This window comes from Lygodium microphyllum, chromosome 4, assembly GCF_053477565.2.
Source record: "Lygodium microphyllum isolate KBCC chromosome 4, Lygodium_microphyllum_v1.1.10, whole genome shotgun sequence".
In the NCBI taxonomy this organism is placed as follows: Eukaryota; Viridiplantae; Streptophyta; class Polypodiopsida; order Schizaeales; family Lygodiaceae; genus Lygodium; species Lygodium microphyllum.
Genome location: NC_141138.1, coordinates 158,080,766 through 158,092,886, shown reverse-complemented (window position 1 = coordinate 158,092,886; position 12,121 = coordinate 158,080,766). Strand labels below are relative to the sequence as shown.

General features: G+C 42.2%; 1 protein-coding gene across 1 annotated transcript in view; it reads right to left on the bottom strand.

The window, feature by feature from the left end:
- Positions 1-11,347, bottom strand: part of LOC148037824 (protein disulfide-isomerase 5-3-like) — a 110,524-nt gene extending 99,177 nt beyond the window's left edge. The window contains exon 1 of the mRNA XM_087676781.1: positions 11,087-11,347. The gene's annotated coding sequence lies outside the window, so the exon portion shown is untranslated. The remainder of the gene's footprint in view (positions 1-11,086) is intronic.
- Between the last annotated feature and the right edge of the window lie 774 nt (positions 11,348-12,121).

Sequence of the window (12,121 nt, the reverse complement as noted above, 5' to 3'; positions counted from 1 at the left end):
CAAGCCTACACCCTGCTTCAACCTGTAAATAGCATGTTTCCACCTGTAAGAGTAAAATGGTGGTCCAAAATGAATACCAAACCCTGTAGAAGACTGAGTATGACCTATAGGCACCCTGTAATACCTGCACCTGTACTTCAATAATGAAGTCGGTACCTGTAATGACCTATATACCTGCAGTATCCTATAAATCCCTAGTTTTACCCTGTTTTGCTCTTGAAGGTACTTAAGTCTTTGGAAATATTTCAATCTTCAATACTCCACTCGTTGTACCTTTATGAGGGATAAAACAACAAGATAGGCTCTCTACACGGGCTCTGAATCACCAGGAGGTGGGCAAAGTTCCCCCCGCATCAGTTGGTTGCACCCCTTCGGAATCTTTAATAGTGAGGGAGAGACACCTCTCTTTTGTCTCACTATCTCCCTCAGCATCTGCCTTTTTCCTCGATGGGAATATCAACATAGTAGTAGAATACTACTCTAATCAAGCAGCATGAGATGCATTACTAAAATATCCATTTAGCTCTTTTCGTGTAATGCAAGAGAATTGAAATTTTGGCAAAATGGATGGAAAGAGGGCCGTAAGTCACCAGTGACTCACTGCTGACTTACCCTTTTACATGGGGTTATGATATATTTTGTCATGAAGGAACAATCATCAGCAATCAATGGATAAGAGTAAATAATCTTATCAATCAATCAATCGGATTAAATGCAATGCTGGAATTTTCAGTTTGAAGCCTCTAATTCACTGATTAGATCCAATATGCATCAAGTAAACATTGCATTACATTAATGGGCTGATTTAAGCAATGGTTGGCTGAGATTTGATTGAAATTATACAATTCTTTAATCTCTCAATCAATTGGATGAAGCTCAGCAAACGGATGAATGAGAGAGATTGAGAATTAAAGAAGAGTACCTTTGATATAATTAATGAAGACTTGATTAATCCCCAAATACTTGATGAAATCTCGGTGGTTCAATGTTGCCAAAATAATCTTCAAGGCTTGTGTATTTGACCATTTGTGCTCAATCCTTACAATTTCTTCAAAAATCCTTACTGAAATGATTCCATGAGCTAAAATAATGGAGAATCTTCAAGAAATTGAAGAGAAATGAGAGCCTGAGCTGAAGCTTTCATGGCTGTCCATGGTTAGGGTTTCTCATAAATGAGAGAAAGGGAAAATGTCAACTTTGCCATGAATTTATGGAAGCTTCAGCATACCAAAGGTCAGTGACAAAGCCTCAAGCACAATGATGATCAGCAAGAGGAGAACTGAGCCAAGAATCAGCCCGAAAATTGTGCCATAATTTTCGAGAGCAAACCTTGGAATGCAATACCAAAAAAGAGAAGGAGCGAAAGAACTTGACAACATAGGACTCCAACAGAGGATGCAAGATGTTCAAAATAACTCCATGCTTGTCCACCAACTATGCACAAGACGTAGCAATATTGTCATAAAATGGTATGAAATCACAACACAGATCAGCACTTCTCGCATGCTTGTGACACATTGGCACCCATATTGGCATGTGTGTTCAATAGAGTAGTATGTGAGGGATTCCCTGAAGGTTGTTCACACCATACCATCGCCCCACTCTTTCAGAGCGGTGACCCTTTGCTCCCCAGTAACTACAAGACCATCATGATTGGCCATACATTGGCCAAGATGTATAGATCTATATTGGAATAGGGAGCAGTCTGGTTTTAGACATTGATACACCACACTGGACCATATCCTCACACTCAAGGCAATCATTGATCCCAAGACGGAGATTTATTGCTGCTTTGGGGATATCAGTAAGGCATTTGACTTACTACCTCGAGCATTATTCAAGTAGACATTGTAAGAGATTTGACTGCCACAGGGTGTGCAATGGGGCATTTATGCATTATACGAGCAAGTGCTAGGCCGAATGTACACACCTAGAGGGATGTCTGAGAGGATTGATAGCACCATTAGTGTAAAACAAGGATGCCTGCATTCACCCACACTATTTGGACTATACATAGACCAAGTGTCTGACTACATTGATTCAAGCATGAAATATCTGTGAAACCTCATGATTTGAAGGCTAGAAGAAGATCTCTGCTGCAAACTCCATGAAAGCTTGACCAAAGCTTGAAGAAAGAGGAAAGAGAAGCCTCTCTTGAAAAGTAACCACACTTTATTTCTCTTCTAAGCCCGATTAACTCCCATTTGACCAAGTTACCTCAAAATTGCATGAAAATTTGATGACAACCTGCTATTTTAGCCTTCCACCTCCATATCTGTCCCCAAAGATCTCCCAATATAGTCTTTATCTAATTGTAGATATCCTACAAGCCACTGCTAGTCACTGTCCATGTCTAGTACTTGTAGTACTTGTCTAAAATTGGTTTTTATGGTGAAAATTTGGATTGGAATAGAAGAAAAATGGATCAAAGACCAATGCTCTGATACCACTTGTCAAGAAGTGAACTAGAGAGAAAGAAAGAGGAGAGAGAAGATTGCAGAAGATAGAGATGGAATGCAAAAGTGAGAGAAAGAGAGTAACGAGGAGAGAGAAAGACAAGAATAGGAGAGAGAAATACATGAAATAAGAAGCCATTGAAGCTAAGAGCAAGGTAATGAGGAGAAGGATAGTAATGTATTAATGTGTCAAAAGATGAGAAAAATTACTTGTCACCTCCTTTTATACCTATGTCAGTGTGACAAGGTATTACTATAATTTTCACACTAAACCACTATTCCTCCCACCTACTTACATGAACACAGAGAATAGAAGTAAAAATCTACACTGATCCAAAAGGAATGTTGAATACAATCTAGACTGATCAGTCCCTACACACCACCCACGACATCAATGAGGGATCAAGCTGACGACAGAGGAAGTATGCAGGCTGACAGAGAGAGAGTGCAAGAATCTGCAAAACAGAATGGGAGAGAGGCTGTCTGTTGCTGCTATAAATAGCAGCTGCCCCTAAGGATGGCCGACCTGCTAAATCAGGTGGCCCTAGCCTCCTCCAGTGTGAACTGGAACCAATTCCACTAAAACTGAAATGCATGGGAACCAATTCAACCTGTGGCAATGGGAACACACTAAAATAAACTAAAACCTGAAATGCTAAGGCTGGAAAATGAAACGCATGAACAATCAGAGCTCCTCCATCTCTGTCAAACTCTAACAGAGCTCACAACAAGAAGATGACAAGCATGAAAAACACAAAAATGCTAACACCCCTTTCAAATCCTAGGGTGTGTCTAAAGACCCAACGATCTCATATGATGAAGCATAGAAACTTGAGACAAAGGCTTCGTGAAGAGATCCGCTGCATTGTCCTCTATGGGGCAGTAGAGCATTGCTAGTTCGAAATCTACAATCCGCTCCTAAGCATAACGGTATTGAACCTCTATGTTTTGTATAGGCATGAAATACGAGGTTCTTCACCAAAGCCAATACACTTTGGTTATCCATGTGTAGCACTGTGGGTCTCATTTGTGGAAAACCAATCTCTACCAACATGCGGCAGAGCCATATCGTTTCCTATGTAGTAGAGCAGAGGACACAATACTCGGCCTTTGTAGAAGATAAGGCCATTGTAGGCTACTTCTTGCTGCTCCAAGAGATAGCTCCTAATCCAAGGGCGAGAGGAAAACCTATAGGGGAACATTGAATGTTGATATCTCCAAGCCAATCTAAGTCAATCACTCCAACCTACTAGAGTGGCTCCTTGAGCACATGTGCATATTTGAGCTTCTCTCGGAGTTAGTATGGATAAATGCAAGCCCATTTCATGCCCCATGGATCCAGAGTCCAAATTGTCTTCTTATTGTAGGTGATCCCCTTTCAGATGCCACTCATACAAGTGTCTTGTCGGCTCTTTGATCTTTAGTCGGCTCATTTATACGAGGCTAGATATCTCTTATATAGTGTCACTCTTTGTCTCCTTTCACGAAGACACCTTTTCAAGCGCAATGGAGAGCCACTTTGTGTGCTATGTACTATTTATATGGGGACTCAATCCTGCAGGATCGTGTATAAAAATACCTTGTGCCACCTAATAGATTTCCAATCCAATGTAGAAATAAAAAATGCCCAAATCATCATATCAAACTCTTGGCGCAAGATCTACCACATACAGTCGACCTCCTATGTGTTGCTATCTATAATGATCAAATCATCCACACAAAGGATGACCAAGTCACACTACTGACCCTCACATTGATAGTAGGTTAGGGTCATGATCTAATTATCTAAAGCCACTCTAAATAAAGAGCCTATCAATACGCTAGAACCAAGCCTCGAGAGCTTGCTTCAAGCCATAAAGAGCCTTCCGCAAGCCATTGACATGTTCCTCCTATCCAGACTCTTGGAAGCCTGGTGGGCTACAAGAGCCAAGATAGCCCGAATTTGAGAGATCCAACCCAACACTCTGAGCAAAACCCTTGGTGGCAAACCTAGCTTTATGCTTGTCCAAGGTGCCATCAATCAAGTATTCGCCTATAGAGACCCACTTCACACCAATCACTTTCCACTTGCTTAGATGCAGAACCAACTCCCAAGTCTCATTTCGCTCAATGGAATCAAGCTCCTCCTATATAGCACAGTACCAAACCTCCTAAGCTAGAGCCTCCTCGATGGCAATAGACTCTCTATCCTCCAAGATGATCAGAATCATAAGGCCATAGTTCACACAAAGTAAACATCCCTGCTATGCATGTATCCTAGTTGATTGCCATGGGCTTGCCTATATCAAGAGATAAAGTAACTCTTGAATGTTGCATAAGCTGCCTTAACCACCATGGACTACCCTTACTGTGGGGAGGCCTAAGGGCCTCCAAAACCTCTGATACATTTGTATGGGAAAGGGCTTCCCCTCTCATCAGGTAAAGAAGGCTCCCCCCTAACGGCTCAACACCCCTTGAAGAAATGTAAGGGAATGGAGATGGAGCTCATAGAAGGAGGCGGCGGTAAGGGAAAGAGGAATCAAAGACAAAATAGAGGTGCCAATGAGAATATTGGAAGGTAACCCTGGTGCCAACAATAGAGGAGAGGGTGGGCTTGTAGAAGATCCACCTGAAGTAGAAGCACCATCACAGAGAGGATTGGAGGCCATAGCCCCATCAAACACAACATCCCGACTCACCAAATTGACAAGACTCCTTTGCAAATTTAGCAACTTTGCCAATTGGGGCAAGCACTCTTCTTCATTGCAACCATAGTCAAGGTCGTAGACTCTCAAACTAGTTTAGTGATTACTTGGGCTTTGAATTTCATCGCTTCGATGGCTTTAACCACCACATGGGAGCCTAAGAACAATGAGCATCTCTAGCATTACCACTTTGGACATCTGGAGTATTATTGGGTTAGGCAGCATGAGAGAGTGTGTGTGTGTGTGTGAGAGAGAGATAGAGAGAGAGCTAAGGTGGGTGCAGTTCCATGAGAGAGAGAGAAAGAGAGAACTCTTGCACAACAAGCTGGATAGGTTAATGTGATAAATGTTGATGTAAGTACAAGTGATAGGGCATAAATATATAGGCTGAGGTACCCATCTACACCTTTGACCCTTATTTAATGCTAAGTGGTGTAAACAATGTTCACACCTTAACACGCACTTTTACACACAATAATGTGTGTTCACACACAAGGGGATAAATAAATATAAATCTAACAAACCAACTCAAAGGTCATGTGGTAAGTAGTTAACAATCCCCCTTAAAATATAGCTCCTAATAGAATCATAATAAGAAAGCATAAATCTTTTTGGATAAAAATCCGAGCAAAGTACCCCACATAATAAATGGATATATTTGGAAAGGTCTTAACACATGCATTGGCATGGTCAATGTCTAATTCCAAAACACTTTATTTATGTATTTATGATCTAGTTCAAAACGTGTATTGTTAGGGTTCAACATTGTCAAGATGATTGAACAAATACATTAAGGGTTTTGTCAAAAGTGATAGGTGGCTCACAGGGTCACTATCTGATAAGATATTAGCACCGGCATATTGAGGGTGTTGCTTATCTTGCTGCTTGTCTTTCTTCTTGTAGCATTGGTCAATAGTTTAGCCAATACACTTGCAATATCAATACTTGGGCGGTTGTTTCTTGGTGTAGAAGGCGACCGGTTTCCATCACCCATCATCAACACACAAACTACCTCTTACCTGCATTTGACACTCCATCAGCCACGCAATAGTCGGTGGCAGCCCTTCCCACCTCTAAGTGACCTTCTGTTGTCAACATTGGCCCCTCCCTTCACCTAGCGGCAGTTGGTGACCATCTCTATCCTCCTAGCAGCTCCTACATTGCTGCGTTTACAGCTTTCTGATGTCACCTTCCTTCTCAAACACCATCCTAGCAGTCGCCTCAATCTCCTACTCTTTGGTGATCAATGTTTGGGGTTTTCCTCACCTTTCGTCACTCTGACCAGTGGTCACAACACTTGGAATCCATCTCTGATGGGCATCACTCTTCGACACTCCATTGCTCTACCCTTGGGCATTCTATACACTCTTACATTCATTTATAGCATTCATTCACTTCAAAGTTTCTTCTCCATGTGTTTGTCTCTGTGTTTGAATTTTGAGTTTTGCATTTGCGTTTTATGTTTTGTATTTAGGGTTTGAATTTTGCTCGTCTCTATATAAGTCTTTGTGTTTCAATCTTGGTCATACATGCTATGTTTCCTCAGTGCAAACCCTCGCATATCTTCACAACTTCATCATTAGACACTTCAAAGGCCGTGATCCATGAGTTTTTACATTCCTTCTCTCTATCAAAGGGGGCTTCAAAGAAAGATCCTATTTCTCTATTTTCAAAGGGGGTCACTCCTTATCGTGTGGTCCTTCACATACCTTAGCGAAAAGCCTTTGCATTCTTCATTTTCCTCTAGATGGGGTGGCTAACATCAAGATATCATCTCACCTATTGAAACCCAAGATCTATAGGTTCTACCTAGTTTGGGGACTTGGATGTTTTAGCTACAACTTGGTGGCTAGAGCCTAGGCCTTTGTATTCTTACTAGCATGAAGGCATAGGGCTAGTGGCTTCTCTCCCAAGGTCAAGTTTTGGGCACCATCAGCTCATTCTTTCTATGGTTCTTCCACGCAAGTTTCCTTTCATATAAAATACTTGGATTACAAGGTGGACCATGTCTCTCTCTCTCTCTCTCCTCCTAGGGCACCTTTGGGCCTAAGAGGTGTTGAGAAATCCCATGTGAAGAAAACTACTAAGGTTTGCACTGAGGAAACACAGAGTGTACGACCACGACAGAAACACAAAGAGACAGACACAGACATAGAAAGCAAAACTCGAATCCTAAACACAAAACTCAAAACTCAAACCCTAAATGCAAAACTCAAAACTCAAACACACAAACTCAAACACAAACAAAAGAAAGGAAAGAATAACACAACTCTGAAGTGAATGAATACTGCAAATGAATGTAAGAGTGTACAAATACTCAAGGGCAAAGCAGTGTGTCGGAGAGTGACGTCCACCGGAGACGGATCCCAAGTCTATGGCCACCAGTCAAAGTGTATAGTCTGCAATACGATGATGCCAAAAGGGCCTGGAGCACCAAACGCACATAGGAGAAGCTGTGGAGATGGAAGGCGGCCCCCAAATGAGTATAAACGCAAACTGTGGATGTTGCTTGGATGAGGAGCACCAACACCTGTCGCCTGGAGAAAGAGACACCAAACACAAGCAACTAGAATTTATGAAGATACTGGCAATGGCTACAAGATGCCAAATGTAGCCTAGAGGAAGGTGCCAAATAGTGGCCAACAGCCTAGAGGAAGGCGCCAAGGCACTGCAAGGGCTAATGGAGAGGTGGCAGCAATCTCGAAGGCTAGACAGCCACGTAGAGGTAGACTAATGGCTGAAATTTGCACTCAAGGGTGTGAAACCTGCACAGACGGAAATAAGGTTGAATGGAGGCAGCTTGTCTATTTATAGATGTTGAAGGGTGCCCCAAAGAATTAGGATTTTTGGGAGACCACTGAAACTCTCTCGAACCACTCCCCTTCTTAGGGTTTTTCATTAATTAAGTGTGATTTGGGGCTGTTTAAGGATGCTAATCAGCTGAAAAGTGTGCTTTAGTTCAACACCCCAATCATTAAGTGCATTACATTTTCTTAATTTCCATTTGATTTCCATTTACAACCCCAAAAAGGCTAGGCACCCCATATTCTAAGCCCTATCCTAGAAAATCCAATGCCTATAAATAGGAAGCAAATTATTCATCATCAGACAGTCTTTGATTCATCATCCTGATTCTTCTTCACATCATTTCTCCTACGCCTGGTGGATACGTCTCACTAGAGTGGCTTAGAGTGCTGTTGATTGGAGCTGTCTACTACCACCCAATGTCATCTAGAGCTGTTGACATCATCAGCCAGCCGTCATCCAGCCTATCACACTATCAGAGGTTACTCGCCACCTACATTTTCATCTTTAGTGCAGATTCCTCATACGTTTGCTATCCAAACTAGCCGCCTTGCTCTCAAAGATCATGTGGATGCTATCGCCATCATCAACAGCACCTACATTTTATAGCCTAGCAAGCCACCCTACTACTTAACAGTCACTTAGAGCTGATTCAGGTTGCTGATCACTATTTCCTCTCAGCCAGATCTGCATTTTGTTGGTTTGCTTGCTGATTCTCATTTTCTTTACTCCAACAACCCTTAAGGACAGCATGCGCCCTCTACAACTATCCTTCCTTCCACTTCATCTACTTTGATATCCTACTACCCAAAGGACTGCAGTTCAGTCCCTTCATCGTGTAGATTCCCTTCAAGTGCTATTGCTGGATCAGCCAGGACAATGTAGTCGTCTCAGAGCTCAGCTCCATTGTATCAGCACGATTCAATGTTCATTATTCTTCATTCATCTTCTTCAATGTTTCTAAGATTTTTTGTCTCAGTGTTTGTTGTACACTCAGTGTTTCTCCCTACAAACCCTACCGTCCCTTGATATGGTATGAGTGCATACCATCCTGTCTTTCAACAAATAGTGTGTGGAATGCATGAAACGCTAAGCAAGAGAATGATGTGGACCTGGTGTCCTTTAATCCAATATGACAAGCATGAAAGACTACAGGTTCCCTTCAACAATAAACGAACTAGTTCCTTCAATAAGCTTCAATATTCTCAAGAGGTGAATGACAAGTCTTGTCCTTTGTGTAAAAATTTACATAGCTTTTCACAAACTAACATTTGAGACTTGCAATCGAGATTACAATATAGTATAAAGGGATATCCATGTGGGGGTTGATGATCAAGACACTCATCAAACACAAATTCATTTCAGTACCTTTCCATGGACAAACTTGAGAAATGACCTCCAAACTTGCTAACACACCCCATCTCTACTAGAATTTACGCCTCTTGATCTAAACTTCCAACGAGCTTACCACCTATTGACAGCAAGTCTCAACAAGATCCAAATGAAGCTAGCAAACTGCACGATGTCATTCTATTTTGCATGCATGTGCACCTGCTCCACTCCAACTATTACAGCTGCAACCCTAGAGAACGAAAGAGTTTAGGCTAGGCTCCTTTAATTACACAATATGGTGTGTACATTGCCACACTCCTCATTTGGAATGTATTCTGGTACAGCAGACTCTATCCAATAAAGATGCAAAGGTTACTAGACATCTTGGTCATGAGGCTCTAATTGCTTTACTATAAAGTAAGAAGGCCTCCTTTCTTCTTTTGGAGCATGCTACTAACTCCATACTCTCACAGCCCACCAAGAAAACCCATTCATGATGGTGTACAGGCCGGGCATCTGGTCAAGAGTCCTCAAAATTGACACTTAGAGACTGATATCGTGTATGGATAGCAATTCAGGAAGGGTGACTAATATTAATGATTATGTGGCTGATTATTTCATATAAAGCATAGGTCAAAGAAAAACTTAGATAAAGCCCAAGCACATCCAAACTGTGAAGGAGTTATGTCCCTCCAAGTGATCACATTTATTCAAATTAAGAAAAGCTTTGGATCCAAGTTGGTACTCCATTCAACGCAATCAACAGATTGATTAAAGAAACTTGTAGTTTAAGTTCACCCAAGGACCTCTGCTTCAGTGCGTGGGAGAGTAATCCATTGATCAAGGTTACCCAGCACCTGAAGCAGCCAGAATGATGCGGCAATTAGAGTGCAATGTAGCTAACAGCAGGAACAGCGGAACCCTTTGTATGCTCTTACATCCAACCCACTTTCTAAGTATCTGACCTGCAACTGACCTTGCTAGGGTTGGATTAAGTACAGTATGGATGACCTAACCTGATTCCCATGTGGCAAGTTGGACAAGACATGGAAACTTTCTAACGAGCACAAGAAGCAGGCAGGGCCAGCAGCAAACAAGCAAGCAGGAGTAGCAACAGTGCATGCTCAGCAGCAGCAGGTAGGCATTTTGTACCTACCTCTCAACCCCTCTCCAGGTTGCACATGTGTGCCTGCACTCTCGAGTATGCAGTATACTTGCCCTAAATCGTGGAACAGATCGACGATTTAAGGAAAGAACTTAACCCTGCCAGATGCCATATCCCGCACTAATCTGTTAACCTGAGTCCCAATTCTTCGACATTGACCTATTTATGTTATAGGTTTACAAGTGTTCTCTTGCCTTTCGACCGTCCTGCCACACCCCTTTCCCTGCTTTTCAGGAAAAACAGCACTTCGAAGGAAAAGAACCATCGTGCATGATGTCATCTCATAATATCACTGCATGCGCATGGGTGACCATCAACCAAACTTGCTTGTTCAAGGCACAAGCATCAAATACTGCAAGTAATATGACTACTGAACCCAAGAAACACGACTGCAAAATCCCATCAATACTAGAACGAGCGGATCCGAAAGAAATGTGGTCGAAACGCAGATTAAACTTTAGCAGAGAGTGATCGAGAATGTCGAATTGAGTTATGAATGGGGTCAGACAAAAATCATTCACGTCAAAGAGTCACGGCCATGGAGCTCTGGCGTCTTTTTTATTTCTTTGAAGACGGACGCAGAAGTGAGCAGAAGTAAACTGCAGAGACAGATCAAGAGAGAAAAGCAGCTGCACCAGGGCTACCTGTAGAAATCGATCGCCTTAATTTTGCTTGGTATCGTCATGTCTGCGTCTCCGATCAAGCTTCAAACCAAACCAGTTCACCCAGTCGAAGCGTGTGATTAACTGCTAAACAATTGTCTGTCTGTGTGTGTGTGTGTGTGTGTGTGTGCCCCTTCTTATTTTTACCCTAGGCATTTTCTCACGTCTTTGCTATCCGACAAACAGCAATCAATGCTGTTCTACTTTCTTCTTAGTGAATTTCTTGATGCCTCGATGCCAATTCTCGAGAAATGGGAATGCCACCTTCTAACAAATACACAACTAATGTAGGGTATGAGAGCTCATAGAGTGGGGGCTCCTACTCCTACACCTTGATTGATTCCCTCCCCCCTCCCTATAAAGGCTTTGTAGCTATACCATGGCGTTGCTACCAGAAACACCTATATAAAGAGTAGTAGTGACTCTAAGCCATGCTTGGTTTCCACTCTACATGTGATTCCCTATACCCAATGGTGAATCCTCTTATGTACAGTGTCACAGGGGTGTAGTCCTGGGATGCACCTATATTGTACCGTTTCTTTCATTGAATAATACAAGAGTATACCTTGCTCTCACATATCATGTCACCTTTCTGTGTCGTGTTGAGTGAGTGAACAAGTGCAGGTGCATCACACTTCCTCAATCCACTTCGCCACAAGCTACACACCCTTTGAGCCAACCACCACAGAAAAAGAGGTCATCATACCCCTTACCTTAGCCTCAAGAGATGCAAAGCTGAAGATCAGGATGCAGAAAAATCCTTGATTGAATGGAGAGACCGCAATGCCTAGCTAAGCAAAGTCTAGAACAGAGCAAAATCACCATGACAAAATAGGCCAACAAGAAGCGAAAGGTGATACACTTTACCAAGGGAAACTTGGTCCTCATTAGCTCCACGCATATCTCCCTCCCAAAGATTATGAGCCCCAAATTCAATCACCGCTACTATGGACCTTACCACATCACCCAAGTGCTAAACAAAGTAACATACAAGTTCGACCTACCTGAAATCATTTG